Source organism: Nannospalax galili, unplaced genomic scaffold (assembly GCF_000622305.1).
Source record: "Nannospalax galili isolate Female #2095 unplaced genomic scaffold, S.galili_v1.0 scaffold198, whole genome shotgun sequence".
In the NCBI taxonomy this organism is placed as follows: domain Eukaryota; kingdom Metazoa; phylum Chordata; class Mammalia; order Rodentia; family Spalacidae; genus Nannospalax; species Nannospalax galili.
Genome location: NW_008341748.1, coordinates 327,581 through 338,882, shown reverse-complemented (window position 1 = coordinate 338,882; position 11,302 = coordinate 327,581). Strand labels below are relative to the sequence as shown.

At 35.1% G+C, this 11,302-nt stretch overlaps 1 pseudogene; it reads right to left on the bottom strand.

Annotated features, from left to right (window-relative positions):
- Nucleotides 1-5,809: 5,809 nt before the first annotated feature.
- LOC108491041 lies at nucleotides 5,810-6,815 on the bottom strand (annotated as a pseudogene).
- Nucleotides 6,816-11,302: the final 4,487 nt, after the last annotated feature.

Sequence of the window (11,302 nt, the reverse complement as noted above, 5' to 3'; positions counted from 1 at the left end):
TCTTCAGTATTAGGGTTAAAGACATGTACCACAATACTTGACAAAAACATCAAATTAAAGGCAATCAGTCAGATGAAAGAAAATAACTAAAATTAAAATAAAAAATCAATGAAATATATGTCAATATTTCACCAACATCATAACTACCTGAACACACTCCTAACGATTAAATTTACTTTTTAATAGTGGGCCTAAACTCAGAGGACACTTGTTTCCCCAATATCTTTGGAACCAACTATCTGCCTTCTGGAACTGCACTGATTGATCTGTTTCTGGAAACTAGATTCAGGCCCCACTCATAATTTTATTAAAAATATTTTCTCCAGCTTCAATTGTAGAAGGATAAGTTTCCCATGACCCTAATCTTATCAGATCATCCAGCTTTTTATTATCCTAGTCCTAGACTATTTCATTCATTCAAGGTTATAGTCCTTCCAAATCTTCACTGTCTGTAATGGAGATGGGTGCACTGCCTTTCAGTGCCTTGATATATTAATTCTCAAGCATACCCACATTCATTCATTATCTTTTCAGGTGGAGTGCCAGTTGAGGTTTTGAAAGAGAGGAGATCGGGTGCCCAGGTTACAAGGCACAAGAGCGCATGTTTTACTGGGGTTAATTAAAAGTCATTCCTATAGAACTCCATTTTATGTCATTCCTACAGAAATAGGAAGTAGAAAAACAATAGAGAAAAAGCAACTAAATTAAAAAGTTTATCTTTGTCTTAGTTACTTTTTATTGTTTTGATAAAAACACTGACCAAAACCAACTTGGGAAGGAACAGGTTTATTTTATCTTACATCTCCTGTGTCACAGTTCATTACTGAAGGAATTCAAGGCAAGAACTCAGGGCAGGAACGTAGAACACAGATCATGGAGAAATGCTGCTTACTGACTTGCTCCTCTGACATGCTCAGCCTGCTTTTTTATATAGCACGATATGACCTGACCAGGAGTGGAACCACCCACAACAGACTGGGCCCTCCCGCATCAATCAACAATCTAGAAAATGCCCTTCAGATACTGCCACCAGCCAGTTCAATGGAGGAAATTCCTCAGTTGAGGTTCCCTCTACCCAGTTGTGATAAGTTGACAACTGAAGCTGTCCCACATAGCTATTGAACAGATTAACAAATTGAAAAAACCTTTACCTATACTGGCAAAACTGTGACACAAGACAGAAAATATTAAAATCAGAAATGAAAAAGAAAGTACCACTAACAAAATTATAGTAACCAAAAACAATTTAAGAGAATATGATGTACTATATACTTAAAAATTATATGATATAGAAAATTTAGATAGAGTGCACATATTCCCAAAAATACATAGAGAAATCCATTTTTAAAAAAGAAATAGAAATGTGACTACAAGCCTGGGGACAAGACTCAATGGATAAAGCACTTGCCACACAAGCATGAGGACTTGAGTTCATATCCTCAGCACTCACACAAATGCCAGGCAGGCTTGGCAGCAGCCTGTAATCCCAGCACTCAGGATATCCCTGGGACAGGCTAGCTCACTGGACTAGTCAGAATTCTCAAGCACCATGTTTAGTGAGATACCTTGCCTTGATAAAAAGTGGAAAGCAATCAAAGAAAATACCGAACTTCAACCCCAGCTTCTACATGCATTTGCATACACAGGCATGTACACACACATACATATGCCCACACACATGTTTACATGCACATATATATATGCACACCACACAAATATAATGCAAAAAAGAAAGAAATTTGAGAACAGAGAAATTACATAAAAATAGGTAAGTAAATACATTGGTTACAAAGTCTCTCCAAAGAAAAAGCGCTGAACCATGTGTCTCCAACAAACATTTAAAGAAGAATCAATGCTAGTTATAAGATTATTGAAAAATAGAAGAGAATGGATCACTTTCCAACTCATTCTATGAAGCCAGTTACCCATTATACTAACCAGACAGTGACCGTTAGAAATATAGATATAAAAATACTTAAAAAAATCTCAGTAAATCAAATTTTGAAACATACAGAAATGATAAAGCAACATGATCCAGAGGCATTTATTTTAATAAGCCAACAACATCAGAACAATGAATAATTTCAATCAGTTTGCTTTATAACATAAAAAGGCTAAATCTACATGATCATCTTCATAGGTACAGAAAGTCACTGAATAAAATCCACCAATGACTCAGGATTAAATACATTCAAGAAACTTAAATTATAGGGAACTTCTGCAACACATTAAGACCAGTTTAAGAATCCACTAATTAACATGCATGTTAAAGAAATGGTTCTTTGCTGCTTCCTTTATAGTACGCTAAGAACATTAGCTCAAAGCTCAATGGCACCAAACTCAAATGTTCACACATCGAACTGCTTTAAATATAGTCCTCAACAGCCTATTTTTAGATAGTTAGAGCCTGCCTGCTTGGCATATCCTGCAAAACTACATGCAACATCTGCTAGCCACAGATAAAGCAAACCTTGTATCTATAAAAGACCATAAATTGTGCTGCTCTTTGGAGATGTCTGATCCAAAGTTTTTCCACTGTCCTGCTGAGTGACATCATTGAAACATCTCAGTGATTTCTCTAATTGTCCTCAAGAAATCCCTTGTTCTCTTTCCTTCTGAGTGATCATCCTATAGAAGTCTTTCTGGAAGGTCTTCCTTGCAGGTGTATTAGTTACTTTTCTGAAATATACCTGACAACATCAACTCAAGAAAGTAAGGCTTTATTTTGTCTCACAGTTTGAGGACACAGTCCACAATGGCAGACATTTTGGCAAGTATCAGTTGGTTATTCACATCCCATCTGCAGTCAAAAAGTTATGAGATGAATGTTGATGATCAGCCTTCTTTCCCCTTTTAACTCACTGTAGGGTACTAATGGTGCCACCGACATGCAGGGTGTTTTTCCATCTTGAGTTAAATCTTTCTAGAAACACTATCATAGACAAAGCCAAAAATGTGTTTCCATGGTGATTCTAACATCTGTCAAGTTAGCAATGAAGATTAATCATCACAGTGAGGAGCCACACTCCCAATGCAATCGTGCTGAAACATTGCTTAATAAAGCTTATTTTGCAGTACTGTCATTCCATACCTATGCCTTTTCCTCAACTGGCCCTGAAGCCATCTAACTCATCCAAACTTACTGATTTGCCAAGGAACTCAGAAAGTAAGCGACTGTGACCAGTAATAGTCATATATATAGAGATTAGAAATGCATGTGAAAACGTCTCAATGTCAATTGCCTTAAAATGAATTTTTCTGTATGAAACTGTGTATTTTAACAACAAAGTGGAGATCTTTTTTAAACGTTAAAACCTCATTTAATTTTATGTCTTATAGAGTTTATAATGAGTAAAAGATTGTACAGCGTAATAATTCATCTGTAAACCTAAAAATGTACAGCCAATTTTGAAAGAGATGTACCCTAGCTCAGAAAAATGTTATTGAATAGGTTAATGCTGTTGTAATGAAATGCTTCTTCAAATTAAAAAAATAAAATTAAATTAAATTGAAAGCTTTCTTTCTAAGATATAGCCCCAAACAAGCGTACCCTCTCCTGTTACTTGTATTAGTTTTCTGAGGTTAATACAACAAAATGTCACTAAATCTGAGACATAAACAACATAAGATTTTTTTCCTTACAGTTCTATTGGCTATAAGTCTGAGATGACAGCTGCTTTATTCTGAGTGTGTCAAAACAAATGTTGCTTCTAAGCCTCTATCTTTGCCTTGTAGATCAGGCTATACTCTTCTTGAATACCCATCCTCTTTATCTTCTGTATATGTCTCCAAATTTTCTAATCTAATGATGATACCACTTGTATTTGCTCAGAACCCACCTTAATGATATCATTTTTTTGTTTATTTGTTTGATTTTAGTTTGTTATCTCTGTAAAGACTATGCTTTGTCTTACAATATGGCCATGTTTTAAAGCACTAGAAATTCAGTCTTCAACATGTGAAATGGGAAGGGTAATAAAATTTAGCCCATGACACCACTTTTACTTAAAATGTACTAGAAACCCTAACTGGGACAGTTAAGCAAGCAAAAGAAATAAAACATAAAACTGGAAATGAAGTAAATTATTATCTATTTATAATTGACATGTTCTTATATAGAGAAATCTTGAAGAGATAAAGAACTACTTCAACAAGACTGAAGAATACAAAATTAATATGCATAAAATTCTGTTTTTCATACACTGAAAATAAATAGCATTAAAATTAAATAAAGAAACCAATTCAGTTACGATGTCAACGTAAAAAGAAATTTATTAAAAAAGTTCATATACATTGAAAATTCCAAAATACTTTTGAAATTTAATAATACCCAAGTAAATGCAAAGATATCCATAGATTGGAAGATTTAATATTAAGAAAATATCCAAAATCCTCAACCTAATCCACAGGCTAATTTGTAATAAAATAAATATAAAAGTTAAGTTGACTTTTTTCCCAGAATTGGCAACCTGGTTTTAAAACCTAGAAAAATGTTGAAAAAGTTTAATTTAAAGTATTCAGATTTTCCTATCCGAACTTATTAAAAACCGTGGTAATTAAGCAAGGCAATATTGACATAAGCACAGACATTTAGACGAATGGGATTAGCTTTAGAATCTACAAACACATACTTTCAGACACACAAAGGGAAAAGTGTAATCCTTTCAGAAAATGGTGCTAGGGTAACTGAATACCCAGAAGCAAAATAATGAAGTTGGATCCCTGCCTAATTAAGCATACATAAATTATCTCAAAGCAGACATATAGATCATGGTTCAAATTTTTTTAACTCCTAAGAAAAATCATAGGCATAAATCTGCATGATTTTAAATTATGAAATTATTTCTAGACTATGATATCAGGATAACAAGCACAGAAGATGTTGATTAATTTTCATTAGAATTAGACACTTTCATGCTTGAAGCCCACAGATTATAAGATATACTTAGTATCAATAATAAATAGAACTCAACTAACTGAAAAAATGCGGAAAATATTTTCATTGATGTTTCTCCAAATTAGAGAAAAGCATGGCCAATGGCATATGCAAACATTCCCTGCATTACGAGCTACTGTAGAAATGCAAACCAACAGCAACTGCATATTTAATATCCTCTAATATTGATTATAATAAATGCTGATATAGATGTGTAGAAAGTAGAATTCCTTTATTTTTTTCAAGACAATCAAATCATTTATTGATTACACATGATACACAAACTTCATTTCCATCTAATATTTTATCTGGTGCCATTATTCAATTTGCATATTGCATAAGATGTACCAGCAACTATTTTAATAAACAAATAATTTTATGACATTGCTTGAGGGACCCTTTCAATGACGACACTCATTAAGGACACAATAGCAATTGTCAGTTCAATTACCCCAAGGTTTGTGAAGACACCGGCTTCTCCACCCAAGCAATCATAAATAAATTTCAAATGGAACACTGGCATCACCCTGAAGGAATTCTAACTTCACACTGTTGGGGAAGTATACCAAGATGGCTTCAGAGTAGACTAAAAAAGACACATTTATTCAGCATCATGATCAGACTATTACATTTAGCAATCAACAGCATGGGTGAAAAAAGTTTACATTAAAGCCCTTTGTTGGAATGTTTTAAACTTTCCACAGAACAGAAACTAAAATAACCTGTTACTCAATTAGTCACAAATAGAGTCCTGGAGTGTTTTGCCCATACACATGAGTATTGTCTAAAACATGTCTTCTTTGCAGCAGCTCGGCCCTGCCACCACTGTGCTTCGCTGAGTTCACAAATCTTTTGTAATCTGTAGCTTCTCTGTCACTTCTCTGGCTCTCCTCTCCTGCTAAGCTTTGTTTCCGAATGGCAATTAGAACCTTCTCCCCTGCCATCGCTACTGCTGCTGCTGCTGCAACCACCATAGCCACCTTGGTTTTGTGGTTTAGCAAAGTTTTGGTCTCCACCACCATAAGGGCCAGAGCTTCTGTCCCCAAAGATTCCTCCCTTCATAGGTCCAAAATTTGAAGACTGATTGTTGTACTTGCCGAAATCATTGTAGCTTCTGCCACCTCCAAAGTTGCTTCCATCATTGGCAAATCCATTACACCCATCCCCACCGCCACCATATCCACCACCACCACCACGGCTGCCACCAAAGCTGCCATGACCACTGAAATTCCTCCATGACCAAAATTGTCATTGCCATCAAAACCACCTCTGCGACCACAGTCCCCAGAACCACTTCAACCTCTTTGCCTAGACAATGTACTGGCCATCTCTTGCTTTGACAAGGCTTTTCTTACTTCACAGTTGTGACCAATCACAAAATGGCATTTCTGAATGACAGTCTTATCGATAGAATCATGGTCACCAAAGGTGACAAAAGCAAAGCCCCTGTTTTTTCCACTGCCTTTCAGTCATGATTTCAATCACTTCACTTTTCCCATACTGTTCAAACTCATCTCATAGGTGATACTCTTCAGTGTCTTCTTTAATTTCACCAACAAAGATCTTTTTCACACTTAAGTGGGCACCTGGTCTTTGAGAATCTTCTCATGATGCCACTCTCTGGTTCCAGAAAGCTTCCATCCACTTCATGTGGCCTTGCATTCATAGCTGCATCCACCTCCTCCACGGTGGCATAAGTGACAAACCCAAAACCCCTGGAACGCTTGGTGTTTGGATCTTTCATGGCCACACAGTCTGTGAGTGTTCCCCATGGCTCAAAATGGCCCCTCAGAGTCTTTTCGGTTGTTCAGAAGCTCAGCCTTCTGAAGAAGAGCTTCCACAACCATTTGAGCTCTTTAGGAGACTCAGACTTACACATGACAGCAGGAGACCAAAGCCTTCAGCCTTGCTTCCTAGGCCTTGTCAACAGGAAGAAAGAAGTAAGGCAGTGAGGGTATTCAGAAAGTGAGATTCTTATTCACTGAAACCAGAGACAAAAAGAATGTGGCCAATTTGGAAACAGTCTGTAACTTTTTTTTCGTCTTTTTGAGACAGGGTCCCCCTGTAGCCCCAGCTGTCCTGGAACTGACTTTGTAGACCAGGCTGGCCTTGAACTCACAGAGATCCGCCTGCCTCTGCCTCCCAAGTGCTGGGATTAAAGGCATGAGCCAGTCTGTAATTTTTAAAAAGTGTTCACTTTGGAATTATCACATTATCCAGCAACTGCCACATGATCCACATAATTAATTGGAATTACCACATGATCCAGCAGTGTCCACACAAAATGCATATCAATGTTCACAGCAATATTATTTATTTTATACTAAAAATTTAAGGAACTCAAATGTCTATCAGTTAATGTATGAATAAATAGAATTATGTATGTACATACTATGAAATATTCAATCATTAAAAATTAATGAACTGTTCATGTATTTTATAATATGGCTCAGATTTAAAAGCATATTATCTGAAAATGGTGATGTAAATTTAGTTTCACTTACATTAAATTTTCAGATATAGGAAAATGTATAAAGACCAAAATATAAGCCTTGTAGCCAGTAGCTGGGTATAAGGGACAATAATCAAGGCTAATTAATGTGGAAGTTATTGGGGGATTGAGGAAAATACTAAGAAGTCTGTTTGTAAGTGTGTGTGTGTGTGTGTGTGTGTGTGTGTGTGTGTGTGATATATTTTAGGCAAGAATCGCTGATATGATAAGGATGTGTCCTGACTTCTACTCCATTTCAAACTGGAGATGTTATTTCAATAAAAGAATAAGTGAAGTCCTGGTTTGAGAGCACAGCTCTGAGAGAGAGCTGAAAGACTAGGCTCTCAGAGTTCAGGTTCACTCTTGGCTTATGAATGCTATGAGTCAGGCTGTTTCTCTGAATGAGTAAAACACACTGCTTTCAGTTCTTTAAAAGTAGTATACATGTGTTCATTCCTTATCTTGGGTGGAGGGCAAGAAGAGGTCTGGAGGGATTAATGTCATATGCCCAGGTCACAAAGAAGAGCACACAGGCCAGTGAAGTTTCTTATATTACAAACAGTAATATTTTAGTTCAAGGTTAGGAAAACGTCCATCCATATTATGTCCATATTGCAAAATTCATTCCTACAAATAAGTTAGACTAAAAATATATATATTTCTATTTTCACTTGAATAAGTTAAAAATGCTAGGTATCTAGATATGGTTTTTGTTTAGAAAAATATAAATTTGAGTAAACCCCTTACCTAAGAAGCACTTAAGTGTTAGAGAATTCATTGAGTGACACACTTCACAAGACAAACTAAATAAGAATCAAGGACATTAAGGTATGCTGCTACAAAATTTCCTAAAAGCCTCTGGTATATTTACAGGAGTCAGTGAATTTCCTATTGATTATGTATCTATCTAAGTCCTTCATTCACCCATCTTTAAATTTTATAGCAGTTACTCAAACTTCTTATGTTAGTTCTAAAGTCAGTATAAGCTCCACTATTGTCAACTGTGTACCTCATTTCAGAAAATATGTAGTGTTATTTACTGTCTTAAATATTTTTAAATGTTGACAATTTCAGGAAATTTTTATATAGTTGCATTAGCTTTTAGGTAAATTATCAATGAATTAACAATTTAGTCACGTTAGAAAAAATGTTTCCTACTATAGAGATATCACTTGTAAACTATTTGCTCAGATGACATTAAAGAAAACTATACTAGCATTCATATTGTGACACTAATCCATCTCCTTTACATTAAGTACAAATGTTATTTATATAGACAGAATCACATTACATCCTTTAGTAGAACAGAAATTATAGTGATTTACATTATATTGCCTGCCAGTTTTAAAAAATTCAATAGGATTGTTTTAATAATTAATTACACAACAGGAACTAATTGCCTGTCACAGAATGATATGTGGTAGGAGTCCTAGATGTGAACAAAATTAATACTGTTTTGATATCATAAATATTCACACTGTCCTACACTCAAATATACACTTATATATAAACAATGAAAGAAAGGCAAGCAAAGGTTTTTAAAACAAACTATTCACCTACTGACTTAAAATAATGAAATTTTATTTTATGTGTCATCTAGTACCTAGAAAACAAAAGGCAACACCTATGTCTCATACCATCTAAACAATGAAGCAATCATTAAATACACTACTACTATTTCACATTTCAAGTCTCTTTTGTCTGTATTACTGATCACCTATTCCTACATATCAGTATGATAAACTGCCATTGAATGCTCACAGACGTGTTGATGAGAATGGACTTGAACAACAAAAATCAATTCCTGAAAAGTGTGTTGCTTCTGTAGAAGTTCATATAAAAATAAAATCTTAGAGTTGGGTACGGTGGCACACACATTTAATCCTAGCACTAAGCAGAAGCAGGTAGATCTGTGTGAGATCAAGGCCAGCCTGAGATGGTCTACATAGTAAGTTCCAGGCCACCAGTTAGGGCTATAGGGAGACTCTTTCTCAAAAAAATATATATGTACATATATATGTATTTACATATATAATTTTAAAATAAAATATCACTTTGCTGAGAATAAGAAACCTTGAGCCCTAAATGGAATATCATTATCAACGCCCCTCCACCCCTTCAAAGGCTCAGAAACATGGAGGAAGAGGAATTCAAAATAATGTAAGTGCTGAAGGATGGGGAGGAGTGCTGTGCAATACTGTCTTCTGGACGTGACATGGCCATTGCACTCATGAACTCACAGTAGCTGAGGTTACCTGCACAAGATCAAGCCAGCCGAAATTCCAGTGTAGATGGGAGAGGTGTTCTCCCTTACAGAAGAGTATTGACAATTGATAGATGCTGGAGGAAGGAGAATAATTCCTCTATTGAGGGTGTTTCCACTGGTACGTTACCCATGTGCCAGTGGATGGTCCCATACCCATACACATATGGGCAGTGCAAACTGGACTTAGTGGGTTATCAGAAAAATAAAAAAAGATGCAGTGAAGTTGGAAGGTGGACATGTTGCAGTATATTGGAGGAATTGGAAAGAAGTAATGGGGGATGGATACAATCATATTTATATCATTCCATACATATGAATTATTAAAAGACAAATCAAGTTCTAATTTTTAAAAAATCAACAAGAATAATATATCTTTTGTAATACTTTTTACCCTCAAAGAACTAAGCCACTGATATTCAGCCACAATAAACTAGCCAAAAGTCACATTTACGCAGAATAAAAATGGTTCATTTATAAAAGTGATTATGCCTAGGAATAATTCTGAGCATTAGAAGCCAATAGATTTATAGTATGTATAAATGTGAAAAAATGAAGACAAGTGCCAGAAAGGAGCAGAATATGTTGAAGATCAATCAGTATCAAAATGAATTTGCTTAAAATACAGCCCCAATCTACTTCTGATTGACCCCAAAATCTGTCAGGAAAGGACCGTGTCCTAAAATATAATTCATGAATGAAAACTGGCAATGAAAATATTTATTTTCAAAAAATATTGTATGAATATTGAAAAAAATACTCTGTCACAAGGCAGAATATTTCAGATCTAGAAGGAACCCTTGGTAAAGATAAAATTATAGAAACTTAAAAAGTAATAATTGTGAAAAAGTTTTGGTTATAAACTTTTTAGCCAAGGAGGATATATACCTAGTAGAATTTAGTAGAGTTAGGAAAATTGACAATAAATACAATGAAAATAGAGAGATATGTAGCTTAGTATACCTCAGAAGACTCTCCTATTCTGAAATGGCAGCACTCACTAAGGCATTAACTGATAATTCTTCCTCTCAAAAGGCAAGGATTTTTATTTGCTTCTTTTGAGATATAATAACAGAACATCATAGGAAAACATATATAAAAATTATAAAAAAATATTTTGGCTCTAAAGATGGAAACTACATAGTGAGGCAGAAGAGAAATCAGGAAAGATGCTGCCATGTTCCAGTACTGTTCTTGTTTGTTTCTTTGTTTGTTTGTTTATCTCTTTGAGCCACTTGCTGGAAATGGGAAACTATTTTATTATATTTCCAAACCTCATATGACAATACACAAAGCAAATGAACTTATCATTAATAAAAACTTTCCTAGTCCCAATTTTCCTTCTTGAAATTCCAATAAAATTTGTTTCATTTAGTAATTATCATCAAAGTTTTGTTACATATAGAAAACCTATAGCCAAAAGTATGGTGTCGACTGTGCTGACTGAGGTCCGTGTGATTTCAACAGGCATCACTAGCGAGGAAGTTTGATTTTATTAAACTGATCACAACCACTTGCAGTTTCCTCTGAGGGACACCAAATGAAATTCGTTAAGTTTGACTACATAAATGGATATCAGGATATATGAGGAAGGGTGGAATAAACAATATGA